Below are 24,453 nucleotides of genomic sequence, written 5' to 3' on the forward strand. Positions count from 1 at the left end.
CTCTCTCTCCCTCTCCCTCCCTCCCTCTCTCTCTCCTCCCCTCTTTCTCTCTCTCCCCCTCCCTCCCTTTCTCCCTCCCTTTCTCCCTCCCTCCCTCTCTCTCTTTTTCTTTAACAAAGCCTGCAATTTATTCTCCAAGAGAAGGGGAAAAATGTTTTCTTCTTTTTCTTTTTGAGATGGGTTTATAAACTGTTGAGCCCCATACCAGACCTCATTTTCATGTTGGCAGGAGTTCTGTCTCCACATCAGCTGCCTAGAACCATCTGCAACCATCTTTGAAAAGCCCAGACATGTCTTCCTGGCAACTATCTGTGTGCTTCATTCCAGGGGTGGCCCCTGCAGCCATCCCTCTGGCCTTCTTAGGAGAACTGGACAGGGCCATGGGCCAGCCTCAGCCCTGGCCTGAATTCACTGACATCAGAGGGACTTGGCTGTGGCCTCAGGCCTGGGTACCACCTGAGCTGAAGCTGCATGTGCCGTGGGCTTTGTCACTTCACCACTGAGCCATTGGATGTCCACCTTGGAAGCCTGGTTTTCGGAGTACGCACTGGCTGAGGGCTGAGATGTGGTATCAGTTCCATTTTGTTTTTAACTCAGCAACTGAGAATTCTGAGGGTTTCTGTATTTTTCTATTTTTATTTTTTTAAGTGGGATAAATGGTTTCCTCAATGAATTTCTTTTGTAGTTACAGCCTGTACTGAGGACAATGTTTTCCTTGGTTGGTTTTTGTTTCTTCTGTAACTTGTGACTTTACCAAAGGGTGTAGGCCTATCTCATGGGAGCAACCATTTACTGCAGGCAGACTGGGCAGCACGGTTCTAGGGACGTGTTTGGTTTTGTGTGGGGTTTTTTTCTTGTTAGATTGTTAACATATTGTAAGAAAATAAAATTCTGTGTGGATGTTTTCTAAAGTTCCATATGTTTTTGTTCAGATTTTAGATCTCAATAAATTTTTTTTCTGCAGATATATTTGAATATTTGCTTGCGTTTGAACTGCTTTGTGGTGCCTGTCATAAAACCTGTACTAAGAGGCTAGGCTCATGAGTAAATGAGCATAAAGGCACAGATCATCCAGCCCCCCACTTGGTTTTATAAATAAAGTTTTATACAGATAGCTGTTGACTCACACATTAGCTCTTTTGCTGTAGTCAGCACCATCCAGTATGTTGGACAGAAACTATAAACTTGAAAGCCAGCACACTTTAGCATCTATGCCTTTGAATAATAGTTTGCCGAATATTCTGGAAGACTCTACAGACAGCAGGCAAGGTTTATATAAAACTAGATGTTGAAGATGTATACAGCAAGCACTGGCTTGTGAGACTAGAATCCCTGGCACCTGGAAGTGGGAGGGTTGCACCAGGACCTTGGCCTTCTGTGGTTTCTGATGTGCCTGGATTCTGCCCTGTGTAATGCAAGTTGGAGAGGGAACTGGGCAGTGGTGGGAGGGTGAGCAGGGTCATGTCTCCCACCTACAGTATAAGGTTGCTAGATGGCTCACACAGACAAGCTTTGCTCAGAATGAACTCTGGGGAGTTAGCTGCTAGTCTCAAGCCAAGGATGAGACTGCTTTAATTTTTTTACATTTGTAGGTGGTTGGAGAGTTCAGAGCACCAGCTGCTCTTTGCAAAAGACCTGGGTTTGATTCTTAGCACCCATGTGTTGACTCACCCAGTTTCTGAGCATTTGATGCCCTCTTCTAGCCTCTGTAGGTACTGCACATAAGACAGACAAAAACACCATACACATCTAAAAAAATCTTTAAAAGTGAGTGTATAAGTAACTTTTTGGAAGTTAGTTTGAACCATGTGGGTGGATGGGTCCTGAGGATGGAACATCTGTTTTATTTTTTTTCTTTTATTTATTTTATGTATATGATGATACTGTCTCTTCAGATACACCAAAAGAGAGCATCAGATCCTATTACAGGTGGTTGTGAGCCACCTTATGGTTGCTGGGAATTGAACTCAGGACCTCTGGAATAGCAGTCAGTGCTCTTAACTGCTGAGCCATCTCTCCAGCCAGGAACATGTTTTTATGCTTGGCTAAAAGTGCTTTTACGCACATCATGGAGCCCTCTCACCAATTACTGGGTTACTTTTGAGGGGGCATAACTGACAAATGGGATATGCCTGTTAGTCTGTATTCGGTAGCTGAGACAGGAAGATCTTGACTTCAAGATTAGCCTGAGCTACTCAGTGACACCCTGTCTCAGAACCAAAACTTGACGGACATGGAGGTACATGCCTCTAATTCCAGCACTTGAGAGATAGAAGAAGCAGGTGGATCTTTGAGTTCATGAAGCTAGCCTGGTCTACAAAGTGAGTCCAGGATAACCAGGTCTGTTAACAAGAACCTTGTCCTAAAAAACCAAAACTGCCCAAATACAATGATATGGTTATATTCTCAGCATAAAATATCCCAGGCTGACCCAGAAATCAGAGATCTGTCTGCCTTTTCCTCCCCACAGCTACAACTAAGCATGGATGGGCCACCATATCAAAGATGTTAGGAAACTTATGGTTAGAAATTTATTTTAGAAAAAAATTATTTTAGAAAATGAATGAGACTGGGTGCCTCTAATTAGAGGCCACAGGTGTTGGATCTCCTGGAGTTGGAGCTGGAGGTGGTTGTATGCCACTTGACATAGGTGCTGGGACTTGAACTCAGGGCCTCTGAAAGAGCAGTACACAATCTTAACCATTATGCCATCTCTCCAGCTCAAGGCAAACGTCTATACCACTGTGTAGACAGAGGAGTCCTGAGAGCAGAGCAAATTTAATAAAATCCACTCCTAAATTAAAACAAAATACACTTGTCCTCACACGAGTTACCTGCTCTTGAAAATATTTTAGCAGTGACCACACAGGCTTCTGTTCCTGTGCACAGAATGGTACAGACATCCTGAAGGATAGAAAACAATTGCTTCCTGAGACTGACGGCTAACTAACAGGACTGACAGACACTGAAGTTCATTCGTGTGTGTACTTGTATGTGTGCACCCACACAGGTAGACATGTGCCACCTGTGGAGGTCTGAAGGATAAAGGACTCTTCCTCCATCATGTGGGTCACACATAGGTCATCTGGCTAGAAAGCAAGTTTACTGAGCTGTTTCACTTCCCTATTTGTTTTTTGAGACAGGGTCTTATATAGCCCTGGCTGGCCTCCAGCTCACTGTAATTAAAGATGATGGTGCAGTCCAGGATCCCCAGCCTGTACTTTCTGAGTACACGGTGACTGGTGTGGTGATGGCTGTTCCCTTTACATTGCACAATGAAGAGCAATGGAAACAAGACTCGTCCAGCTGGAATAACTTATTTATAACCTTGGGAGTTAGTGAATTAACAAGAGACTAGGGGGCGGAGCAAATATCTTGAGTACACTCCTATTCTAAGGAGGGTACTTTCCGGATATTAGGTGTTAAAATAGAAGAATTTCTAATCTATCTAAAAACAGGAACAATGTCACCTCTGCTTGCTCATGTGTAGAAGCATTAAAGATGGTGGGCTAGCAAAGCAGACTCGGGATAAAGGACCTTGCAGCCAAGCCTAGCAACCTAAGTTTGATCTTGGGACCCAGATGACAAGAAAGTAAACTCCAGAGTTGTCCTCTGACCTGTAGAGGCATATACCCACACATTCATGTAAAATAATAGAAATTTAAAATTATAAGTGCATATTGATGAGGATGATATCAGACCTTAACTAAATGCTCCTGAGTCCAAGGTGACTGGCGTGGTGATAGCTGTTCCTCTTACACACAAATGAAGACCAATGGAAACAATTGTGTGGAGTGGAGACTTGGACACCTGTAACCGGAATTTGGGTGCCCAGGCCTCCAATTTGCAATACGCTGAGCTGGAGAGTAGCACCTAGGACATTCTGAGAAATAGATAATTGAATTTCTCCTTCCACTGAATTATTGCAAAGCTTTCCGTGGGTACAGCTATCAGTTCATGGGGGGAAACCAAGGACCGGTTACGTGACTTCCCCAGCTGAATTCAAGCACGTTTTAGGGAACTCATGAACGTCTAGGGAGCACTTTTGAGATTCTCGTTCGGCCTTTTACAAAGCTGGGCTCAAATTCTGGCTCCAGATATAGAACCACCGGATTTCGAACCACTTTCTCTTCATGTCTGGGTCCCAGCGCTGATGTTGTGCAGGAAATCACGTACTCAGCAGCCGCCCGATAACAGGGTGGAGTCCGGAGCAGCAAGACAGCGATTGACACTCAGTCCCAACCATTCGGCACCCAGAGGCCGGTACCAAACACCAATCCGCGTTTTTCTCAGTGAGGTCTGAGAACGCACTTGTCAATCTGCGTGAGCTCCGGGCCATCCTACACATGACCGCAATCTGATTGGCTGTGTGCATCTTGACGGGCATGCTCTGCACCCACTGAAAGCTAAGCCGGTCACCAGGCACGTGAGTGGGTGCCGGCGCGTCCTCGGGATTGGACCAATGAAGGGAAGAAGTCGAATGCCTGCGCCCGCCCCAGGTCGCGGAGGGAGGGGCCGCTCGGTGTTGATGAGGGGAGGGGTGGAGCTGTCAGCTGCCACCAATCAGCGTGCGGGCGTGGGCTGACTGCCCAATGGCGGCTGAGTAGGAGCCGTCGCCCCGCCTCCTGATGCTTCGCCTCCCCGCCCCAGGCGCTTGCCGAGGGCTCGGCCGCGAGCGAGCGAACCATCGAAGGAGCAAAGAGACCGGGAGAAGGTACGAGCCAAGTGGCCCGGGCGAACGAGCGAGGGCCGGCGGGGGCGACGCGAGACAGCCGGGCACGCGCCTCTCAGCCTGCTGTCCACGGTCCTGGCCGCGCGTTGCGCCAGGTTAGTGTGCGATCGGCGGCGGCGATCAGCAGCTTCCAGGCCCCTCTGGGGGGCCGCGCGGCCGCCATGCCTGCCCCCACGCCGCGCCTTGGGCCGCCGCGCGCACTCCAGGCCGAGGCTTCGGCTGCGGCCTACTCGGCTCCGCGGGGCGGCGGGGTACGCCGCGCTTTTGTCCGTTCGGGCGAAGCTGCTGTTTATTGATCGACAAAACGATTGTGTGCCTGGGAAAGGAGGGTGTGTGTTTTTTTTTTTTTTTTGGTGGGGGGGCGATGGGGCCGGACAAAGGCGGGGCGGGGGCGGGGCGCCGCGTCCCCTTTCCAGGGCACAAAAGATGACAGCGTGGGTGGCCCGGTCCAGCCATCCCTTCAACAACCCCAAATCCTTAAAAATAAAAAACCCACTCCAAGTCCTTGCTCCCCCCGTTTGCATTTTGGTTCCCTTTAGTGGACACTGAAGCTAACCCTTCCAAACACTCATCCATCATGGCCTTACAAACTTGACCCCTGCATGTCCAGAATCTGTAAATCACCATACAGTCTGTATTTTTAAAAATGAAAATAAATAGTGCACGTATCTGCTGTTGCAATGGCAGCCTTCCCACCTCGTTTCCGTCCCCTGGTCTCTCTGCCTTACAGCTCCCTTCTTTCTGTAAGCCATGAAATGTGCAGTTGTCCGCGTGCACACTCATCCAGGGCATCCCGGCAGACAGAGAAGCTTGGCAAAGCTGGGGACAGCTAGGGGTGGCTTTTCTACTGCCATGTCCTGGGGGCTTTAGGGGGCTTTGGTCAGCCAGCTTTGCAGATTTGATGCTGTAACTGGTGCAGTTTGGGCATCACCATTCCTGGGCTTCCCCTTGTCCCATCTGTCTGAAGAGGTGGGGGTGGGGGAGAAGATGGCATTGCTTTAATAATTAAGTAACACCTGGGGAAGTGCCTTTCCGGAGTTGCTAGTTTTTTCAACTATGCAGAGGATGGATCCTGTAACATGTTTCAAAGCAAAAGGAATGTATCTTTCCTTGTGACCAAGTGGGATTTGTTCAGCCTGGTGCCAGCAGGTTCATAGGCGCTGAGGATCTTGGTTGCAGAAGGTTGGGGGGTCCGGGATGTCTCTGTGTCCCATTAGTTGTGTATCTGACAGTCCCCAGGCTGGAGACTGCACTGTCCCCAAACAGCTCCTGCCTCAAAATGGGTTCATTACGTGGGTCTTCAGGGGCTCCCACCACGACCAGGAAAGGGCTAATCACTCTCTTTAATTCTCCAGTAATTGCTGCCTTCGGAGTCACCAGGAGGGCGTGTCCCCAGACTGGGCCGGCCTTTTCTTTCCACCCTGCTCTAGCTGTAGCCACCTTTCTTCTTCCCCTCTCTTTTTTCCAAGCCCTGTAGTTGCCCTGTCTCTAAACTTGCAGGGTCCCTTTGCAAGATGCTGAGTGAACTTTCATCCTCTCCCTGGGAGGGCAGGAAGCCTGAGGCGGGAGGTTGGGTTGTACTGATTGTCATAACGTGTTTTGATATTTGGGGTGGAAATGTCCTTGTGGCGGGTGCTCCATGTGCCTGTGCATATCCAGGTGTACCTGTGAGTGTGTGTGTTCTAAGCTGGGAATGTACAGGTCTGGGTAACAAATGATTTTTTTTTTTTTTTTTTTTTTTTTTTTTTTTTTTTTAGTTTTTCGAGACAGGGTTTCTCTGTGTAGTCCTGGCTGTCCTGGAGACTGGCCTCTGCCTCCCAAGTGCTGGGATTAAAGGCATGTGCCACCACCGCCCGGCGACAAACGATTTTCTAATCCTTTCCTCCCAGGGAGAGGAGTGCTGAGGAGACATCCTAGTACACAGAGTATCTGGAGACTCAGTCATAGTCTTGTAGATATTTGTCCAAAGCCTATAGCCTGTCTCCTTTCCTGCCCCAGGGGCCTTTCGTCCTCCCTGCCTGCCCAGCCCTTCCCTCCTCTGCTGGGCTCTGGCTTCTTGTTCTGCCCCTACTTCTTCACACATTGTCCTGGGAGGCCTAGCACTGGGTAGCCATCTGTCCCTGTGCTACCTGACACCTGTGGGGAGTCAACTAGCTTGTCAGATCACTCCAGGGCTTGGGACTCCTTGGGAGGGCCGAGATAGGCTGCTCTGGCTAGCCCAGTATCCACAAGACAGTGAGATACTTGTGTGTACACGTGTGTGTGTGTGTGTGTGTGTGGACTTGTGGGGTAAGGGGTAGAGGTGTGGGCTGTGGTATACTTCCTGATGGTTGTTTTTGGGAGGCAGGGAGGAGCATTCAGGGCTTGGTGGCCTTGGGCTTGTCACTTACTCCAGAAGCAAGATTAGAGCCACCAGTCTGCCAAAGCCTCCTGCGAACAGACTATAGCAGATGGCCTGCCTCTGGAGAGACCTGTCACTGCAGGGCCTGTGGGGTTCAGGGACTGGGCTCTGCTCGACATCCTTGAAGTTCAGGCTATGGTGGAATCCCAGAGGTCTGGATTGAGGTCCCTCCTGCAGGCAGGTACCTTTCCTGCTTTGTCCAGCATCCTGACTCCCTCTCAATCTGTAGAGTTGGCACCTAGCAAGCTCCTGCCCCAAGGTGGCCTTGAGGATCAAGGGCTAGGGGCCAGGAGTTTGGAAGCTTTCTGCTCTGCACCACTGTCCCGCTGGCTCAGTTCACTATGACTAGGTCACCCCTGGGGTGGGCGTACAGCTAGCCCTTACCCACGCCTTGCCAGGACCTCATTTCAGCTCTTTAGATCCACTTGCCTGCATTCCAGCTCCCACCCCTCACTCTGCTCCCTTCACTCTGCCTTCAGTGGCCAGTGGTTCTGTTTGCTTGTACAGACAGGATCTGCCTGCGACCATTCTTGGCACCCCATACCCTCCCTGTGTAGGCCCCACCATGGCTGTCTTGGCTACATGGAGGCGGCACTGACACCCTCCCCATTGCTGTACTTTGATGAACTTGTCATGTATCTACTTTAGTTGACTCATTTCTTTAATCTTGGCCTTCTCCTCCACAGTGATGTCCCAGAAGTTGTGGGGTGTTCCTGTGCTGGGAGGTTCAGAGAGAGTGACAAGGGCCCAGGGACTAGCTAAGCCTTAAATTAGTATCCAGTCAGAGAGGTCATGGTGGTGAGGCAAGGGGCCATGGCTCTATGTCAACACCACAAAAACAGTTTCAAAGTTATGAATTGATTTTTAAAAGAGAAGTCTCAGATGGGTTGAGTCTCTGCTCACCCCCGTTGGGTGTGGTGTGCTCTAGGACTCTCTTCTTGGCTGGACAAGGTGTCTGGGGCTCTGTCATTTTCCTGTCTGCTATTCCTGTCACAGAGGGGATGAGAGAGGATGAGACACCACTACTCAAAACCACTCCAGAAAAGTAAAATCTGCTAAAAAACGAAACTCAGGGCTGGGGCTGAGTGGACAGAGTGTGTGTCTCAGCCTTGGGTTTCTTCCCCACCACCGTGTAAACTGTGTGTGGATCCCAGCACTCAGGAGGTGGAGGTAAAGGCAGGAGGATGGGGAGTTCTAGGCTAGTGTCTATGTATCCAGGGAGACATAGACTTTGTCTTGAAACTGCAATAAACCATGGCTGGGAAGAGGGCCCAGTAGGTAGGAGCTGCTGCTGTTCAGGTACAGACCCAAGGTTAAGTGTCTGTACTGACTGACACAAGAGCTGCTCATAGCCAGGGGCGTCTGCAGCCCCAGTACAGGGAGATGGAGACAGGAGGGCCCCAGAGAATGGAGAGCTCCCATCAGCAGAGACCAGAGACCAGGTAAATAAGATAAGGGTGATACAGGACACCTATGTTGACCTCTAGCCTCTAACATGCATACACACACTAGTAATGCAGCCACAAAGAAATAAGACCAACCGGGGTGGGGGTTTGCATCCCAGCACCGGATGGATGTCTGCAAGGGCAGAGCTTCCTAGTTAGGGGTGGGCTGCCTCTTCTCACCTTGGGTAACAATTCCTGAAGAGTTGTGAGCCTCACAGGAGCCCTGTACATACCTAGCCTCCAGCCTCATGGGATCCCCTCTGCACTGGGTGAAACATCATAAGCACCCCAGCCTCTTTCTGAGCCAGATCCAGTAACTGAGAAGAATGTCGGCACCCCTAGAGGCCGCTTTTGCTGCCCCTAACAGGAGAGGTGGCTGGGTGAGGAGGGCCTGGCCATGGGTAGGCAGCCACTGGGAGCAGGGGCTCATGTCTGCCACAACCCTGTCTCGTTCATTTCCCCAGATTTACAGTGTTCAGTGCTCACTTCTCCTTTGCTGGTTCTGTCTGTCTCCCCTTTCTTTCCCTCCTTCCTTCCCCTCCCCACCCACACACCTTTGGGGATAAGTTCTTGCCAAACCATATGTGCCCGGGGGGGGGGGGGCTGTGGTCTTTCATCTTTTTTGGTCTCTGTGCATCAGGCTGGGCTTGGAGAAGAGAGGCCAACTGTATGTGGGTCCTTGCTTCTACTGGCTAAGGACTGAACACTCATCTTAAGTGCACAAACCAGGACAGCTGGCCCTCCAGCTCTTGTGCCTGCCTCCTAGGTCACGTGCTCCTGCACTGGACTTTTTGGGTTCTGGGGATTTGAGCTCAGCTCTACACACTTGTAAGCAAGCACTTCACCCACTGAGCTCTCCATCTCCCCAGCCCGGAGAGGCCTCCTCTCTCTTCTAACACAGTAACAGGATTGCAGGCTTGCTCAGTTGTGCCTGGCGTTAGTATAATTTTGGGGGGTTAGAACTCATGCTTGTACAGCAAGCACTTTTCCTGGGTATCCCAGTTCAGGCTGTTTCTCTTACTGATACTGGAGTGCCAGGTTGTCCTTGAATAGCAGACAAAGAATACACTTGTACTGTGGTTGCTGCCCTACTAGCTCTCAGATACAGAAGGAAGCATGGCAAACTTGGGCTTTTACTTGTGGACCATCTGAGTGGTGGGTTTGTCTGTATGTGCTATAGGTGGAATTTCAGGACAGTCTCCGTCCAGCCTCAGTGCCTTTCCAGAGTAGCTCCAGGCACTGGGCCTCTTAGCTGCCTATCCTGGCACGGTCCCAGGGTATGGGACGTGGAGCCAGATAATTCCTTGCAAGAGGAGAGGCCATGGGGCGATGGGTTCCTGGGGTTGCTTCTGACCACAGAGCTGGCAGAAGCCTCCCTGGGTATGGGATGTGTCAGGGACCCCTAGGCATGGTGGGATAGAAGAGCCCAGTGGGTCCCAGCAGCTCCCCTCAGCTCCTGTGTCCTTTCCATGAGATTTCTATATACTTTCTTTAATTAGAGAGGGTCAGCCGTAAGGGGTCCTCGAGTGCTACCTTTTCAGGGAGGGTGTGGGCAAAGAGACAAGGATCATACATTGCTGCTGCGGGAGCAGAACCCCAGGAATTTAGGTACCCCTCTTAGGGGTCACTGTTAACCTCAGGGGACTAAAGGGGTTCCCCACCATCCTTCTAGGCTGCAGCTGGGAGCCACAGCATTTTGATCCCTGGCTGCTAGAGGTCCCAAACTAGAAACAACAGTGTTCTCACTCAGTGCCTGCAGCTGGTTGGCACAATCGCCTGGAAAAAAGGCATCTGGGGTGGTGTGCTGTTCTGGCTCCCTCTGTAGTCAGGCTGAGTGTGCCTGGGGCAGGTGCAGCAGCAGCCAGTGACCAGAGCCTGATGTTTACATGTTGTCCTGGCACTGTGGGCAAACAGACAAGGGGCAGCTGAATCTGGGGTGGGGGCAATAGTTGGGGCCACACTTGTCCTGGGTGATGATAGGCATAGGAAGGAGAAAGAGATGCTGGGTCATGGCCTGGGAGATCCTTGGAAGCAGGCAGGAAGGAGGTGGGGTGCTAAGCTGTGGGGTGTCCTTCAGTCTCTCTGGGACTCACTAGCACCAGGGCCCCATGGGGGTGGGCAGTGGGTTTCTTTCAGGAGCCCTGTGTCATAGTACAGAGAGATCTGCCAGGTGCATGAAAGTGTCCCTCTTGTGGCCATATCTGGCATTTCTGGATCACTTTCCACTAACATGACTCCTCTGACCCAGCAAGCTCTGGCCCCTGTCACATGCAGGACCTGCCCATTAGAGTCACAGGCTCAGCCTTTGTTGCTTTGGGAAATGATTAGTTTTGGATTTTAAATGTTTTTTTATAACGTCTATTGTGGGGTGCGGGGCATGTGCATGTTGCACATGTGGAAGTGTGGGGATCAGGTTGGCAGCAAGTGCCTTTACCTGCCAGGTCCCCTCGCAGACTCCCATGTTCCTGAGCCACAGTAGAGGTGAGCTGGCCTCGGCGTGAGCCACCCTTAGTCACTGCAGCAGTTACTGCAGGTGTCTGAGTCCATGCTGGCCTTTGCTTTTGACTTAATTATTATTGTTGTTGTTGGTGATTGTTATTATTTATTTTGGTTTTTCTTTTTTCTTTTTTTTGGTTTTTCGAGACAGGGTTTCTCTGTGTAGCCCCGGCTGTCCTGGAACTCACTCTATAGACCAGGCTGGCCTCGAACAAAGAAATCCGCCTGCCTCTGCCTCCCCCAGTGCTGGGATTAAATGTATACACCACCACCGCTCAGCCAGGCCTTTACCTTTTTTAAAAAAAATTACATACTTATTTCATGGGTATTTTGCCTATGTGTGTTTGTACAATGCCTGTTGATGTCAGAGGAGGGTGTCAGATCCCCTGGAGCTGGAGTTACCAATGGTTGTGAGCTACCTTGGGAGTGCTGGGGATTGAGGCTGGGTCCTTTGCAAGGGTGGCCAGTGCTCTTTAACTGCAGAGCCATTTGTCCAGCCTACTATTGGGCTTACTTAAGGAGCACAGGGAGGGTAGGCATCCCAGTGTCTGTGAAGCTGAGCTCTCTGCCGTCATCGGCTGCAGCTGGGGCCTGAGCATGGCTGCAGTCACGTGGCCATCATGGAGGACGTTGATCAGGGGCGAGTGCCTGCTCAGGACACCAGACATCAGGATTGTTCCCCCAAACCCCAGAAAGTATGGTATGAAGAAAACCAACTGCAGGGCTGATGACATGCTCAGTGGATAAAGGGAAGAAGGAGAGAACCAGTCCTGCTAGTTATCTTCATGCTTCCACATGCATGACTTCCCCCAAAAATAAATTATAAAAATAAATTGTAAAAATTTATAATATATTAATTTTTTAAAAATGAGTTGTAGAGTTGTGTCCAAAAATGGGTCCTCATGTGTCAGGCCAGGTGCTGACACCATAGGGGTGGGAGGTGGGGAAAAGGGGCATCAGAGAGTGCTGAAGGATCCTCCAGGGCACTGCCCCTACACTGGGTGTCCTGAAGATGATGACAGGGACTCCTAGACAGATCACATATGTAAAAACCCTGGTGCTCCCAGAGGGAAGGAGCTGGTTCATTCAGGGTTCACAGACTGGCAATGTCGGCCTTGGACTATGGTTTCGGACAGCTCCTGTGATGGGCAGAAGAGCCCTTAGCACCTCTGGGGAGCCTGAAACCTCTTTGCTGCCATTGTTGCTGTGGCAGCTTTTGCATCATGCCCTGTGCTGCCTCAGGACAGAGTTCTGGTAGGGTCTGACAGCTCTGGAGGGGAGAAGAGAGAAGGAGAAGCATTCTCCCTGGGACAGGCCACCACACCTCTCTGGGCCTCAGCAGCCTGTCTCTGATCATGTGGGCCCTGGGGAAGCAGGGTATCGGGTGTGAGCGGCGCGCCAGTTCTCTATGGCTCTGCAGTGGTCTGCAATCCTTGGTTACTTTCCTCGTAATCTATGTGGAGGACAGAGGGTGACTTGTAGGAGTCAGCCGCCTTTGCCTTCCGCCAGAGGGTCTTGAGGAAACAGCTCAGGTCATCAGGCTTGGCAAGCTCCTTTACCCTGATTCATCTTGCCCCCCTCGAGTTTTATGTGTGCAGGCCCATGTGGAGGCTGGAGGACAACCCTAGGAATGCCCCTCAGTTGTTCTCCACCTTGTCCTGGAAGGCAGTGTCTCACTGAGACTGGAGCTTGCTCTTGTGGCTGCTGGCCCAAGAGAGCTCCACAAATGTTCCCGATTTCACCTCCCTGGTGCTGCCATCATAGGTCACACCTCCTTCCAGCTTTCTCTCTGGGAGCTAATCATGGAGTCCAGTCCTCAGGTTCTGAGGCAGGCTCTGGTTCATGTTTACACACCAACAGGTATACGTGCATGCATGAACACACGTCTCTAAGCACGACAGACTTGCCCTGTCACAGCTCCTGTTCCTGTCCTTCTGGAACACTCTGAGTGTTCTAGAGAAGCCCATTTCCGTTACCCCTTCCTGTCTACCCCTTTTTCCCAGCCCCTGCTAGACACATACTAAAGCTTTTGTGTTAGATTTGCCTGCTGTGGGTGTTTGGAGTATAGTATTGATGTGCGGTGGGCTATGGCTGTGAAGGGCTTCAAGCTGGTGATGAAGATGAAGAGATTCTGTGACCTCATGTCTTCACAAGACCTTTTGTCATGTGTGTGGATGTGTGGCAGTGCCCGTGTTTTGTGCTGTGGTAGGCTGCAGGATTGCAGCTGAGGTGTGTGGAGCCAGTGACAGCTTTCATAAAGCATGTCCCTGTTGTCATGTCCTGTGACTGGGTATGAGATCAGACGGCAGTCTCTCCCACTGGCCTGATGTTATCACAGTCTGTTCACTGTGGGTCAGAGCCTTGTTCCTGTTTATGACTGAGTAATATTCTGTGGAATGCATGGGCATCTTTGTTTTTGGGTTTTGGACTATTGTGAACATGTGTGAGTTTATGCAGATATGCGTATGTGTTCATTTTCAAAAATATTTTAATTTTATTTTATGTGCATTGGTATGAGGATGTCAGGTTCCTTTGGAACTGGAGTTACAGACAGTTGTGAGCTGGCATGTGGGATGCTAGGAATTGAACCTGGGTCCTTCAGAAGAGTAGATAGTGCTCTTAGCCAGTAAGCCCTGTCTCCAGCCCTGTGTGTGCTCATTTTTGCATGCTCAGCATGTGTTCCAGAGTGGCTGCTCTGTTCTCCATGCCCTGGCAGTGTAGAACATGTCCAGTTTTGGCAGGATCTCATTCTGGCTAAGCTTAGAGATCCCAACCCTCCTGTCCTGTACCCTAAACCCTGTTGTCATGTTTGAGTCTCAGTCCTGGCCCTTCTCTCCTATTGAGCTAGGTGCTACATTGTGTCCTGAGGCTCTCCCCCGCCAGGGTGCATCCTGGGGTGCGGGACCTCTGGAATGGGAATTCCTGGGCCATCAGCCTTTCTTGGCCCAAGTCATGACAGTGATGTCTCTGACCATCATGGTGACCTCTGCTGTGACACTTCACGAAGTATATGCTTTTGCAGCTCTGAGACCTGTCTACTGAGGTGAGAGTGCCAATGACCTCCTCCCTTCTCAGTGTCCCCACCCGTGTCACTGTTGTCTCCATGCCCCTCACACTCCACTGCTGGGTGGCCTTGGGCAAGCCATGTCCTGACCTATGTCTCCTTCACCATCTGGGATAGTGTGGTGATGGTGCCTGACTGCTTCAGATGGCTGTGGTGTGGCAGCACTCGTGTGTGTCAATGCATGTCCACATGTCCATGTGCATGTGTGTGCATGTGTATGCCCATGCATCTGCGTATGTCCATGTGTTGTGTGAATATGTGTGCATGTGTCCATGCCTGTGTGGACCAGGTCTCCCTGACTGATCTTGATAGGTGCTTTGCCATAGCAGTCCTTCAGCCATTCCACAAGGAGGAGGAGGCGGAGCCAGTAAAGAGACTTGTCCCAGGCCACTGGATTCAGTGAAGCCCTGGGATGGCAGGGGCATCCAGCTCCATCTTTGGTCCTCCAGACACTGGTTATGGTGTCTGATGCAAGGCTAGAGTATGGGTCAGTAAACAGATGCTGGCTGGGGCTGGTGCTCTGAAGCCAAGACTGCACATAGAGGCCTGCAAGGTTCAGGAGGCTGTGTCTCTTTGGGAGGTGTCTTTCACTAGTGGCACTGGGTGCTGGGGTTCTGGCTGTGGCTTCTTTGCAGGGGAGAGACAAGTAGCTGTCACCAGTCTGCTTTCCTTCTCTGATCTAATGGTGCTGGCAGGTCCTGGCCTCCCAACAGTCTGTGCTCCCAGAAGCCAGGGCTGGGCAGCCATGCTGCAGGTAAACCTGTTTCCCGCGCCTACCCCAGCACTGGCTTACTGTTTTACCTTATCGTTTATTTTTATTTATTTATTTATTTTTACTTTTGGTGTTCTTATCTTGTGTGTATATACATGTATGTGTGGGCCTGTGTGCCACACGCTGTGCCTGTGGAGGGGGTCACGTTTCTCCTTTCACCATAAGGGGCCTGGGGTTTGGGGCAGATGCCAGCCATTCTTTTATGTTTGTCCCTGGCAAGTTACCCCGACCTGATTGGTGTTATTTAATAACACTGATTGTTCGCCTGAATGAGCGTGTGTGACTGTGCGTGTTTGTGCCTGATCATTTGTGTTTGTGGTGAGGTCAGTGTGCAGATGTATGCTCCCACTCAGTTTCTCTGCCTTGCTCTCTGCGATAAGGGTTCATGAACCAGAAGTTCACATGCCAGGCTGAACTGCTTGCCAGCAAGCAAGACCTGCTTGTGTGTCCCCACACGGGTTGGCACACATGGGTCACACTGAGCCAACACTAGCAAGGGAAGGGGTTCTGGAAAGGCTCCCAGGTGTGTTTCCTGAGGCTCCCACATGGGGGCACTCTGAGGATGCCTAAGATCTCCTTTCTCTTTCCCTTTGCCTGAACCATCTCAGGCAACTGTGGGCTGAGTCCTCTGTATCACTAATACTTGAGTGCACGCTCTCTCTAGGCTGGACCAAGTTGTCAGATGTGTCACCCCTAGCACTGACAGGCTCCATCTTGACTCTGTGGTAGCCTGTTAGTACAGAGAGAATCCAGGGCTCAGATGATCTCCTTCTTGTCATTCTTTTCACTGGGAACAGGTCCTTGAGTCTGTGAAGGTTTGATGAGGTCATGCTCCAGGCGGGGAAGTGAAATGTCACTGTGTCCTCGTAGTGTTGGTACAGAAGGTCTGGTGTGGATCCATTCTGTGTGGTGACATGAACTCTGACTAGAGGCTACATACACTCTGTTCCTTGAGGGAGATATTTGAGCTGTAGAGCTCACTCCCCACCAGAAAAGCTGTTGAGAGAGAAAGGCATTTTGTGGTCGTGCTCTGTGCGTACCCTTCATCTGCCTTTCATTCTGAGACACAGCACAGTTCCTCCTCCCAGCGTTGTTGGTGATCTCCCCTCTGCTGACATGGTGCTCATGGCTTTTGAGCCATGGTGCTCTCAGCACATCCTCATCTGCCTGCCTGCTGCCCCTGTGTCTTACAGTCTGCGTCAGAGGCTCTGGGCATGGAGCCCACAGGCAGCCCCTTGTGCCTCTGCTCAGCCTGTGTCCCCAGTGTCTGCAGTGTCATCTTGTGGCACAGCTGTCACAGTTCCCCGTGTGCTGGAAGAGACCCTTCCACCTTGTCAGCTGGTTCAAAGGCCCTGCTTGAAGCCCTTTGCATCCCTGGGTCCACATGCCATTCCCCGCCTTGCCAGCAGGGTGTGCTACTCTTGCTCACAGTGCCTGCACCCTGGGCTGCAGGGACCCCTTGGCTGGTTTCAACTTTCTGGTTTCAAGTTCCTGGAACTGGAGCCGGCTGCCATGGTGCTGGGGACTGAGGGTGCCTCTCGAGGAGCAGGGCTGTGCTCAGCCCTCCAACTTTCATTTAATTCAATTTCCTTCCTTCCTTCCTTCCTTCCTTCCTTCCTTCCTTCCTTCCTTCCTTCCTTCCTTTCTGTGTTTTCAGACCGAGTCTCGCTGTAGCCCTGCCCTGTCCTGTTTTTAGCCTATGCTAGGCTTGAACTGACAGGATTCTGTCTGCATCTGCTCCTCAGTCCTGGGATTGAAGATGTGTGCCACCATGCCTGACAGTTTTAAATTTTGATTTTTGCTATTTTTTGAGACAGAGTCTGGCCCTAAACTCATAAACCTCCCTACTTTGGTCCGTGAGAGCAAGGATGACAGGTGTACGCTGTCCTGAGCTGCACCTCGGTCCTCTTGTACTCCACCTCTCCTTTCCTGTGACAGAATCCTGGGGGACCAGTGCAATGACTTAGAGAGAAAAGGCAGTTCTGGCCTGACACAGAGGGCTCAGAGGGTAAGGAGCTTGCTGCCATGCCAGGCCGTGCGGTGACAGAAACCAACATGTTGTCCTCTGACTGCCACACCCAGGCCGTGGCATGTGCACTCATACAAGATGGACAAATGAAAGTGAAGTAGACGTAATTTAAAACATGCCCGTGTGCACTCAAGCTCATCCTCACAGCAGCTGGCCTTCATTCACTCACTGAGATGTTTGTCCATGTAGGCCTGGTTGCCTGCCCCTCAGGCCTGTGCACCACTCTTCTATGCCTTGTGCAGTTCCCGTTGCTCCCAGGTGGCAGGCGGTTATTATGGGTTAGACTACAACAGTAATATCAGAATTCAAGGGTTGGGCTGTAGATGGATGCTTGTGTCCTTCTGGAAAGTGGTGGGTGTACTGTTGGGGTATTCTTGAGGTCTCCTAGGGAATGCAGTGAGGTTCCTTGGCATCCCCCTGTGCCAGGGCCTTGCTTGTGGCAGAAGCCAATGGCCTGGCTGTTTCTGCCATCTGCAGCTTCCCTGTTGTCACAAACTTTGGCCTCACATCCATCCTCCCTTGGCTTCAAGCCCCGGATCTTGGGACTCTGGGTGTCTTACTGTCTGTTGTCATGCTCTCTGTCTTTAGGCATACCTGAAGTCTATCTTCAGTGATGACTTGTTGTAACGGTGTGTCCAAGGGTCCTGGGGCCAGCCTTGCCTTATCCCTCTGCTTGACAACATCCCCACCATGCCCTGGGCCAACCTCTGTGTCTCCTTGGCACACCTCCTGCTACCTTTCTAGGGGATGGAGTGGGGTTGGGTGCTTGGGTTTCTTGTCACAACACACCAGAGGATATTGGCAAGCCTGTGTGGCCTGCCCCGGTCATCTCTGTCTTGACCTGTCCGGATAGAGAGTTGGTGTTGGGAAGGCTGCAGAGGAGTTCCAGTATTGCCCCCCTTGAGCCACTTGCCTGGTATCTGTGTGATCATAGCAGCCAAGGCTCCACTGAGAGCCCCAAGACTGTGGTCTGACCCTACTGACACCCCAAAGATGCTGGGGGGACTCGTCTCCTGAGACGGGAGCTCACTGTGGGAGCAGAGCCTGCATCCTGTTCCTGCAGCAGCTGTGTCCTCCTTGGGTTGCTATTTTGGGGACTTGGGGTGGGGAGAAGTGAGGAGTCATAAAGTATAGGTTCTTGTTCAGACAGGCTGCTACCTGCTGAGGTAGTGCTCTTCTGTTGCCCCTTGGTCTCCTTGGTGGCTGGCCTGGGACCCCACCCTGATGGGTGGGGTCCGCCATGCTGTGGTAGAGTTGCTGCTGTAGACCTGCTGGGATTTTGCTTGGAGAACAGAGCTATACAAGAGCCTTGTGATGTACAAGAGCTGAGATCTGAACAGTGGCCATCTGCTCAAGCTTGTCAACTCTTCCTACAGCTCTCAGAGCCATGAGAGTGTATGCCCAACTCCAGGGCAAGATCATCTGCCCATCTCCAGTGTGATCGCCCCACTGCTATATGCCAGCAGCAGCTTCTGTTGGCCTCAAATGTCCCTGAGGAAGTGTCTGCTCAGACCCTTGCCTGACTTTCATGGCTTGTTTTTGCTTGAGTGTCAAGGGCTCTATGTTCTGAATGCTAGTCCCTTTTCTTGTAGTCGAGTGACTGCTTATCTGTTGTGAGTGCTGGTTCCTTTTCTCCTTGTTGTTGAGGGGTATCTTAGGGTTTCCAGTGCTGTGAGGAAACACCATAACCAAACAGAGCTGGAGAGGAAAGAGTTTTGGGATTACACTTCCACATTGTAGTCCATCACTGAAGGAACTCCAGGCAGGAACCTGGAGGCGGGAGCTGATGCAGAGGCCATGGAGTGCTGCTTACTGGCTTACTCCCAATGGCTTGTTTAGCCTGCTACTTATAGAACCCAAGACCACCAGCCCAGGGATGGTGCCACCCAGAGTGGGCTGGACCCTCCCATGTCAAATCATTAATTAAGAAAATGTCTTACAGGCTTGCCTACAGTTAGGTTTTATGGAGGCATTTTTTCAGTTGAGGTGCCCTCCTCTCTGAGAATTCTAGCTTGTGTCAAGTGAACATGAAACTAGCCAGGACAAACGGTGAGCTCATTGTATATTCTGGATACTGGCCCCTTGTCTTCTTGTTGTTGAATGGTGAAGACTCTTTTCTGAACTTTGGTCTTCTTGGACCTGTGGCTCTCAGGTATTTCCTAGGCTGCCTCTCTCTTTTATCCTAGGAGCCTTTGAATTCAGAGCCCAGTGCATGTCTCCTCTTACCCCTTGTCTGAAAGCTGCCTGATTCAAGGCTACACATATTCTTAGGGTTTGATGGTTGATTTTAAAATTTGGTCTGGACCGACTTAGAATTAATTTTGTATGTGGTGTGAGGTCAGGGTCTAAATTCATTCCTTTCCATGTAGATTGCAGGAACTTTTCTTGAACAAAACCCACCCCCTCCCCGTTGATGGGTCTAGCCTTAGCACAGATCTTCAGTCTGGGTCTATTCAGGAATCTCAGCTCTGGTATTTCTTGCATGACAGCTCTCACGTAGCCAGGGCCAGGTTTTTTATTGCTGGAGATGCTGGGGCTGAAACCCATGGCTGCCCCAGCCACCACCCACCCGGACTTGTTCAGTTCTTTGCTATCCTGAGCTGTCTGGCATGATTTTTTGCTGGACTGGTGGTCAAAAAGCTCCTATCTCCATAAACACCCCTACCTCCACTCCCTGTACCCACCACTCCTCCACTCCCTTGCCCCCGCTGGCAGCTCAGTGCTGCCGTTTACCTTGGTGCTGGGATTTGAACTCAAGACCTGTGCAGCAAGCACTCTACCCACTGAGCCATCTCTCCAGCCCCTCTGTTGGCTTCTCTGTTCTTTCAGAAAGTTGTAAGTTGGTGCTGGGCTTGCCCAGAAGCTGAGTGGGGACAGCAGGGGCAAGGTCAGAAGCCCCAGGGACGGGGTAGTCTCTAGACAGCAAAGGAGGAGGGGAAAGGATGGAGGTCCTTGCTGATGCCAGGCCTGGGAAGACTAGCCCAGGGGATTCTGAAGGCACGGTGACAGTGGGATGTAGCAGGGCCTTGGGTGCTGGGAAGGAAGTTGTCAGCCTGTCGCTATTTAGGAAGTGTATGGGGGAAGGCACTGCTGGGGGCCATAAAGGTTACAGATTGGTAACCTCAGCCACAGGCTCCAGTCACAAGGTCCGCGTGCCACAGTGGCACTTGTCATCGTCAAGCCCTGAGCATTTGAGTCCCTGTGCACTAGATGGTGGCTCACTGGTGGGGACTACACTGACCTAACTCTAGAGGTCAGGGGCTTTGAAAGAAGCTGAACACTTTGTGCTTTTTGAGGCCAGGTGTAGCCTGGACTGACCTCAGACTTGGTGTGTAGCTGAGGCTGGCAGTATGTCACATGTAGCCCAGGCTTACCTCAGACTTGGTGTGTAGCTGAGGCTGGCCTCAGGTTCCTGCCTTCCTTCTTCCACCTTCTGAGTGCTAGGGTGACAGGCATGTGCCATCATACTTGGCTAAACTTGAAAATCAGTATCTGTCTGTGACTTCTCTCTTGTCACATGACTGCTCCTAGCTCTCACTGTGCTAGCTTGCAGTGGGGCAGCAGAGAGCTGGGGACAGCCTACATGTTGTTGAACAATGGCAGTGCTGGACAGGGCTGTTCCAGTTCGGACAGGCAGGGCTGCAGCCGTGCAGCTTCGTCCCAAGCTCTCCTCAGCACCTTGCAGGCAGGGCACTGCTACTGCTGGAGGTGCCTGACAGGTAGCATCCTGCCTGCTTCCTTGAGTCTGGGTCATCTGGCCACCTCAGCCCCTTGGAATCTCCTGGAACCCCCAGGTAAGTGCCAGGCCCAGGGAGACAGGCTGGCTGGCCTGAGTGCAGGGCCTAGATTGGGTCTGGTGAGGCCTGGAGGCTGTGGGGTGGAGTCTGTGCTCCTGCCCAGTAGTGGTGACTGGAGACTGTTGTACTGAGGTGGGACCTACAGCTCAGGACACCTGTGTGTGGCTCACCTGAGGGACTGTGGAGCTGTTTGACCTATTTCCTTTAGCCACCCCCAGCAAGATGCTGGAATCAGGGTTGGGGCTGAGGTCTCCAGAAATGGGAGGTGACTTTTGAAACACCTTAAAAACAGTGGGCATAAGCCATGTGTAGTGACGAACTCCTTTAATCCCAGGGGAATGGGGAGGTGTCTCTCTTGAGTTCGAGGCCAGTCTAGGCTACTTACTGAGTTCTAGGACATAGTGAGACCCTGTCTTGAAAAGAAAACAAAACAGAACAACAATGCAACCCCAGTGGACATGGTGCTGGAGAGATGGTTTGGTGGTTAAGAGCAGCGGCTGCTCTTCGAGAGGACTGGGTTTAGTTGTCAGCACCCGTGTCAGGGCTTACAACTATGTAGCTCTAACTCCGAGTGATCAGAAATTCTGGCATCTGCAGGCCCCTACTCACATGCACAGATACGTTTCATCTGCACTGCTGCTTCTCACATGTACACTCACAGACGTGTGCACACACAAACACATACATAATTTAAAAATCCTTTAAAAGGTGGATCCACAGAAAGAGAGACTGTTTGTGGACTAGTGTTTCCAGAAGTAGACCCAGGGCCTTGTGCACGCTGATCCATGCTTCACCCCAGCCTCCCTGTGGAGTGTGACTCATGGTCAAATACACGTCCAGTGTTCATCAAGAGTCTGTGGTGGCCGTCAGAGTCCCTGCCCAGTGTGGGACGTTGTTTCCACCCATGTCCTTCTCAGCGCCCCTCGAAAGGCAGTGAGGTACTTCTAACCACTCATTCTCTCACACAGTAGGTCTCTCTGCCCTCAGGAAGCCAGGTGGGCTTGTGTGTGTCTGGGGCTAGAGACTGGGCCTTGTGTGTGAATTTGGGCATGACCACTACACCGCTCTGCAGCTTGGACAGGGCTAATATAGCAGGGGCATCTGCAGTGGCTTGGGGTTCTCCAGAAAGGTGCAGGACTGAGAAAGGCCCAGATGGGGCTATCAAGTTGTAGGTAAATATTTGGGGTTTCAAGTTGGGCTTCATGTTGGCTCTGAGCCATGGAGACAGATGCCACCGCCAAGCGGGCTCATTGCCACTGCCCTGGTTCAGGGATGACTCCCAGCAAGGTGATTTTGCAAGGCCATTGAGTTGAGGGTGGCCTTTCTGCTTGCTGTGGACAGGAAAGCCACGGCTCAAAAGGCTTGACACGCAGGGCCTGGCTAAGCATCGTAGACAGGAGGAACTGCAGGTCTTGGAATCACTGTCTAGCTTGAGATTTTTTTTTTTTAAATACAAAATAAGGAGCTCTTTATTATTATTTATACAAAACTGGTACATTAAAAAAAATTAAGATTCAACAACTCTGCTGACCCCTGAGGAAGCTAAGAGCTTTTATGGGTTCACCAAAGGAGCCCATAAAGGATTCCGTCACCAAACTCCTGGCCACAGGAACAAGGCACACAGCTCCAGGGCCATTCACGTGGCTCCATCATTGGCTCTGTAAGCTGACTTTCCCTTCATTAGGCTTGGAAGCAAAGCAGGGTTTCCTGGACCAGTGCTAACGAGCAGTGTCTTCTCTGGCCCAAGCTAGAGTGCTTTTATCAGTGTAAAAGTTGAGTTCTCTTATTTCTTAAACACGTCCAATAAACTAGCATTAGACACTTTATTACAACATATACAGATTTGATAGTTTACCAAAAAATCTAGAATTCAGCTAAATAAGTTAAAATGTCTCTAAAGAAAGTTGGCTTAGAGAAATGGTCGTTTTCTTTAAAAACTGTTCCCACACTCTAAGTTCTGAGAGGTCCGACTTGCTTGTGCTCTCCTCTGAGTAACACTAAGAGCTCTGATGTCTGTAGTGCAGAGTGTGGCACAGCTGGCGAAAAGCTAGACTAAAGGCCTCTCTGAACAAAGATCTACAGAGGTAAATGCAGTGACTGTTTCCTTTGCCGAGGACTATTTAGCACTACTCACACATTGTTCTGTAGTTTGAGAATAAAAGTAATTCTTCCATGAAGTAGGTCCCCAAAAATCAATAGACCAGCACCAAATGAATTATTAGTTTACAAAAAATAAACTTAGATTGCAAAGTTCTACAACCCAGACTGAATAAATAAAAATCAGAAGGTCTGTCAGCTACAGTGTCATTTAAAACTATTTCTACCCCACTGGAGATGAGCCCCACACTGATCATCAGGAACTCCATCATTCTGTCAAAACACCAGTTTCCAGCTTGTGTGGTAGCTTTCAGAAATGAGCTGCAGGTCATCTGTGGTGCTCAGAGAACCGTAACATCCATGTGAGATCTTTCCAGAACACAGCATGGAACGAATTACAGTTTCCACATCTAAGGAGTCTCTGCAAAGGACCTCAGACGTCTCTGAAAAAGCCAGAACCCAAGCAGGTGTCTTTCTCACTGATCACGTCCACTCATCTTCCACAGACACTGCACTGAGATTTTTAATTCACAGATTTCATGTTAGTCCTTGAGAACCCAATGCCCGTGTTTCAGTTCAGTATGTCAGGATGCTCAAGCCGCCTTCTTGGTGCACGTTCCTTGCAGATCTTGTAAGTTTATCTTTGATCTGTTGTGAACCATGTGACTTCTGACAAGATGTCCTGCTGCCAATGCTGCCATCAAGGACAACTCACCAGCCTTCACAGTACCACACACAATTTGGGCAAGCTGCCGTGTGTTTTCTCCGGGACTGTCTTTGCATGCTCCTTGAACACCTAGCATCTGCAGGCAGGCTTGCTGAGGTAGAAGGTTGGCCCCACCACCCACGGTTCCTATCTCTATGGACGGCATGGTGCAGCTGATGTATAAGTCCTCATTGGTGGGACCGCTTGCTTCCATTAAAGGGATACAGTTTGAACTCCCCACATTCTGTGCCGCGTCCTGGCCACATGCAATGTAGATAGCAGTGATGTTGTTTGCTGCATGGGCGTTGTAGCCTCCTATGCTCCCGGCCATGGCAGAGCCCACAAGATTCTTGTTAATGTCTACGTCAACCATAGCTTCCATAGTCGTCTTTAACACTTCTCTCACCACCTTGGCTGGAGTGACAGCTTCACAAGCCACAGTCTTTCCTCGTCCTTTGATCCAGTTTATGGCAGCAGGCTTCTTGTCAGTGCAGTAGTTCCCACTAACTACCAGAATCTGCATGTCAGAAAAGAACTCTTGAAGCTTCAGCAGTGCTTTCTCCGTACCCTAGTAAGAGGCAAAACAAGCACAATGCACAGTGGAGCCGCATTCTGACCACCTTATCTGTTGCAAACACAGTCATCCCCTAGCTTGAGATTTTTTAACTAAAGCTAGCACGGTAGAGCCTTGTACCTGGAAGTCTTTCTGTCTTAACCTCCTAAAAGAACTGCTTTTGTCCTTCAAGTTTAGCTGTGCCCCAGGCAATCTTTGCCTTCAAACAAGATGCTCTGAACCAGGGTGAGCTCAAAGGGAGTGGAGGCTGTGTGCTGAGCTTGGCCTCCTCCCCAGCTCCCAGAAGGAAACGAAGGAATTCACAGTGAGACCTTGCCCAGAGAGGGTGCTCCGGATGCAC

General features: G+C 50.8%; 2 protein-coding genes across 2 annotated transcripts in view; both read left to right on the forward strand.

The window, feature by feature from the left end:
* Uhrf1 (ubiquitin like with PHD and ring finger domains 1) overlaps window positions 1-967 on the forward strand; it is a 19,132-nt gene extending 18,165 nt beyond the window's left edge. Inside the window, exon 18 of the mRNA XM_028763443.1 lies at window positions 230-967. The gene's annotated coding sequence lies outside the window, so the exon portion shown is untranslated. The remainder of the gene's footprint in view (window positions 1-229) is intronic.
* Window positions 968-4,656: 3,689 nt separating this feature from the next.
* Window positions 4,657-24,453, forward strand: part of Kdm4b (lysine demethylase 4B) — an 80,060-nt gene continuing 60,263 nt past the window's right edge. The window contains exon 1 of the mRNA XM_028762666.1: window positions 4,657-4,714. The gene's annotated coding sequence lies outside the window, so the exon portion shown is untranslated. The remainder of the gene's footprint in view (window positions 4,715-24,453) is intronic.

The sequence above is a fragment of the Grammomys surdaster genome, unplaced genomic scaffold (assembly GCF_004785775.1).
Source record: "Grammomys surdaster isolate TR1022 unplaced genomic scaffold, NIH_TR_1.0 62, whole genome shotgun sequence".
In the NCBI taxonomy this organism is placed as follows: domain Eukaryota; kingdom Metazoa; phylum Chordata; class Mammalia; order Rodentia; family Muridae; genus Grammomys; species Grammomys surdaster.